This window comes from Lathyrus oleraceus, chromosome 6 (genome assembly GCF_024323335.1).
Source record: "Lathyrus oleraceus cultivar Zhongwan6 chromosome 6, CAAS_Psat_ZW6_1.0, whole genome shotgun sequence".
Lineage (NCBI taxonomy): Eukaryota > Viridiplantae > Streptophyta > Magnoliopsida > Fabales > Fabaceae > Lathyrus > Lathyrus oleraceus.
Genome location: NC_066584.1, coordinates 241,253,904 through 241,259,256, shown reverse-complemented (window position 1 = coordinate 241,259,256; position 5,353 = coordinate 241,253,904).

Here is a 5,353-nt window from a genome sequence, read left to right as displayed (position 1 = left end):
ATATATAATTAATGAATTCTTTTCTCATCCCAACATTTTATTTATTACAAACATCTTTTATGCCAAAATACATACACACATAAAAAAGGGCTCCCTAGGAGTACCTAGGACACTTTGGGTGCTAACATTTTCCCTCTATGTAACCAACCCCCTTACCTCTAATCTCTAACATTTTATTAGTTTTGATTTGAAAACTCCTTATCTTTGTGTTTTGTTCGTACTTTTCCGTTTTCCCTTGGAAACAATAAAAGCGCGGTGGCGACTCTGGTTTTATTGACGTTAAGTTTATCCATAGCTTAATGGTCATGAATTTACCGCTACAAAAATTAATGAACAATAACTTTTAAATAGTTAGGTGTTTCTTATGCTATGTTAATCACGCGTGCCCTTACGCGCGCCAATTATTTCTTAAAGAGACTAATAAAACCTTACATTTCATTGTGTTGGCAAGTGTGAGTTGGAAACTTTGAGAAACATAGCATGGTGAAGTCCCACATTGATTAGAAAAATGGAGAGTTGACCATTTATAAGTGAGATAATCCACACGCATATCACTTTAAGGTTTTAGGTGAGTATTATTAGAGGATGTAATTCGGTGTTTTAGTAGGCAAGATGCATTCGACACATGTTGTATTCGACAGAGTTGAATACAACATGTGTGTCGAAGTGTGTAAAGCAAGTATTCCACAGACTTGAATACTATAATTTTTGTAAATTATGTTTTCTTGTCTATATATACAGTTGACATTGTAAATCAAATGTACATCAACCTCACTTTAATAATATTTTCTTTTTCACAATATAGACAATTCAGTCATTAAAAATTAAATTTTATATCTAATTATCATTGTCACGTCTACAAATTTGGAGGGGACCAACAAAATTTCAAGAAAAGTAAAGTTGTTGGACTAAAAACTTGAATTTTGAAATGGAGAGACTAAAAGTTAAGAAACATCAAAATAGATGGACCAAAATTGCATTTAATCATATTATAAGTTATTAAAACTAAATAATAAAATACATAATGCAATAAATTGGACAGGTTCGAGGTGGATACTAGTATCCCTATTACCTGACCCGTCTCCGAATTTTGTAATCCAGAAAAACTCAAATTCGAGCTCAAACACATTAAAAGCAGATTTTCTCCGCCAAATTCGAAGTGGATTCAAGTGGATATCTGTGGGTACGAGTTACGTTGTCATGATTAACTATACTTTAATAATATATTTTTTTTTACAATATAGTTTTTTTCTCTTACTCTCTTCTTCTTCTTCATTCCTCTTGAAACTTGAAAATCTAATTGTTCCAACAAATATGTGGTGTGTTTCTCACCATATGTGCTCCTCCTAAAAGAAAGATCTTGATGTAAATGTTCCCTCATGTTAAATTCCAAATAAATGTCCCAACAAATTGTGTATTTAAAAGGAAAGAAATAATTGGGTGTTTGGAGAAAATTAAATGTTGTGTAAGTAGTTATTCAATAAAGTAAAAAGATTTTTTTGAGGTGATTAAAAAACAAGAAAAAAGATTTCGACTTTAACCTAAACACAAGGTGGTTCAATCGCGGCTTTGTATAAAATTTGACAATTTTTTTTTATGTATTTTCCTTAATTAGAACTTAAAAAAATTTCTCTTTTGTTTTTGTCATATATTTATTTGCCTTTTAAAAAGAAGGATTAATTCATCTTTTGATCACTTAATTTATTATTTCGCTTTGATCTCTTAATTAAAAAATATCACATTATAGTTCCTTAAAACGCTTTCGTTAGCCTAATTGATCTCTTCTCATAAATTTTCAGCAAAAAAAACATTACCTACCTACGTTGCAGGTATGATTTGACTTTTTTTTTGGCTTTTTATATTATAAATATTCAATATTCATATGATTCATTGGAACCCTAGATGCCACACATTCTATCTCTCTTCCCACAAATATTGTCCTAAAAAATGTCGTACAAATCAAAGCACCTTCTTATAACAATGAGTAACCATTAATATCTCTGCATCCTTCATTTAAAATTAAATCCATCAATGTTTCTTCTCTTGTTTCTTCTTATTGTGATTCTTGTACTGTGTTTATTGTTTTTTTATTTGAATCTGAAAAAATTGATCTCCAAGTCGTTTGAGGTTTAGATCTACAATCCTCTTTTCATTTATTTTTTTTGCCCCAAATTTTTGTTGTCTTGGTCTATCTCTTCTAAAATCCTCTCAAATTTTATATCTTTTGATAAAATGTTTTTCTCCATATCACATATTTTGTCTTAGCATTGTTGGTAACATCAAATCTAAATTAGAGGTAATTAAAATGGCGGCGATGAAGTAATATTATTGAAGTTGTTTCTGTTAAGATTAATTACTTTAATCATTGTAGATTAAATTGGTTGATTAATACAGTTGGTTAGACCATTGTTAGTTGTATGGTTATTTGGTTAGTTAGCTCCATTTTGATTGGTTGTTATATGATAAGGTTGTACTATATAAGAGTTGCATTACCACATTTGCATAACCAATGAAGCTATGATTCTTCTTTCTTGAAGTTTCTTTCTCTTTTCTTTTCTGTTATCTTTTCTCCATTGATGAAATAGATTCATCATAATATGGTATCATTCGCCAATTTGATCCTCCTTCCGCTGCTATCCAACTGAATCCTTCTACGCCATTTCTTTTCTTCATTCACTTCCTTCTGCATCCATGGCTCCTTCTCGAGCTTCATCAACTGATCCTACTTTGGATCAAACTTCACCCTATTTTGTTCACCCCAGCGATGGTCCCGGTTTCGTTACAGTTCTTCCGAAACTCACTGGTTCCAACTATCATTCATGGGCTCGAAGCATGAAGAGGGCTCTTGGTGGCAAAATGAAGATTGAGTTCACTGATGGATCTCTTCCTATTCCTGCTGATTCTTTTGATCCATCTTTGTATGCTTGGAATCGCTGCAACATGCTTGTACATTCTTGGATCATGAACTCTGTTTCAGATTCAATTTCTCAGTCTATAGTTTTCATGGAGAATGCGCTTGATGTATGGAACGATTTGAAAGAAAGGTTTTCTCAGGGTGATCTCATACGTATTTCTGAGCTGCAGCAAGAAATATATAATCTAAAGCAAGAAGCCAAATCAGTAACTAATTTTTTCTTTGATCTTAAAATTCTTTGGAAAGAACTAGATTTGTATTTGCCTTTACCAACTTGTATGTGTCACATAAAGTGTTCCTGTGAAGCTATGCGCAGTGCAAGATCTAATCATCAGCTGCTGCAAATTATCAGATTCTTGACTGGTTTAAATGACCAATTTGCTGTAGTAAAGTCCCAAATCTTGTTAATGGATCCTTTTCCAACTATGAATAAGATATTCTCCATAGTTATCCAACATGAGCGACAAATTCAGCTCCCTATTCCCAATGATGAGTCTCAAACACTGATTAATGATGCTGATTCCAAGAGGTTTGGAGCAAGAAATAATACATTCAAGCATGATGTTCGTGTTTGCACATTCTGTGGCAAGACTAATCACACTGTGGAAAATTGCTTCAAAAACATGGTGTACCACCTCATATGCAAAAACAGTTTCAGCATTCAGCTAACAATGTGGCATCAGATGGAAATGATAATGGACCTTCATCTCATGGTGCTGACATTAAAAGTGGCAATTCACCTATGACTCAAGGTCAATTTAGTGCTTTAATGGATCTAATTCATAAATCAAGCATTGGCCAATCTTCAGGACATGCTTCTTCCAATCAAGTTGTTGTTGGTCATCCATCAACAGGTAACACATATCATTGCATGCATAGTAGTAGTAGTGGTTCTTGGATCATTGATTCAGGAGCTATTTATCACATATGTAGTTATGTCCAATGGTTTCATTCATATAAGAAAATTATCCTCATCACTGTTAGATTGCCAAATGGACAATGCCTTGTTGCTAACCACTCTGGCACAATTTATTTTTCTCCTGATTTCATTGTGCATAATGTTCTTTTGATTCCTGAATTTTTTCTAAACTTATTATCTGTTTCAAAGTTGTGTGAATCCTCTAATTACAATGTCAATTTCCTCAAATCACAATGTGTCATACATGACAAAATCACCATTAAGATGACTGGTTCTGCTGAGCAGAAAGATGGATTGTACTACCTAACACTAAGAGATAATGATCCACCTACTACACACACACCTGATTTAACTTCTGCCCTAGCAGCCAATGTCACTTTACCAGATAGAGCCTTATGGCATTTTATATTAGAACACTTATCTCAAAACAGATTATTGTACTTACATTCTCAATTTCCCTTTATCAAAGTTAATCATAAAGATGTTTGTGATGTCTGTTGCTATGCTAGACAAAGAAAGCTTTCTTATACTATTAGTAATAATAGAGTTGCACACCCTTATGACTTGATCCATTTTGACACTTGGGGACCTCTTGCAGTTCAATCTTTACATGGTCATTCATACTTTTTAACTGCTGTCGATGACTATAGCATATACACATGGATAACATTAATGAAATTCAAATTTGAAGCTAGACAACATGTTATAAACTTTGTTAGTCTCATAGAAAATCAACATAAGCTTCATGTCAAAACTATCAGAACTGATAATGGTTCTGAATTTAACATCCCTGAATTTTATGCATCTAATGGAATCATTCATCAAACAAGTTGTGTTGAATCTCCACAACAAAATGGTCGAGTGGAGAGGAAACATCAACATTTACTAAATGTTGGAAGAGCCCTTCTTTTTCAATCAAAACTTCCAAAGGAATTCTGGTCATATGCTATTTTACATGCAACATTCATTATAAATAAACTTCCTACACAAGTTTTGAACAATCTTTCTCCTCATTTCATATTGCACAATGCACATCCAGATATGCATAGTCTCAAAGTGTTTGGATCTCTAGCTTTTGCATCCACATTACATATGCATAGAACAAAACTTGAGCCAAGAGGTCGAAAATGTGTTTTCTTAGGATACAAGAATGGTATGAAGGGTGTGATGCTCTATGATATCAACAATAATACAATTCTTGTTTCTAGAAATGTCATACATCATGAGCACATTTTCCCCTATTCAAATGCCAATTCCACTAATTGGAACTATCATCCTTACAAAGATCCCATTGACTCACCACAACATGATCCCATCATACATGTTCCATCACAAAGCATTGAATCCACAGTTGAGGAACATGAACATCATCCTAACACAACCATTGACACACTGCACCATTCTAACATTGACCCTGAATCTTTAGAAAATGCTGATGAGAACCATGACACTCAATCTGTCCCTGATACACCAGATATTGAAAATGACAACATCCAATATAGGCTTGTTAGAGCCAAACA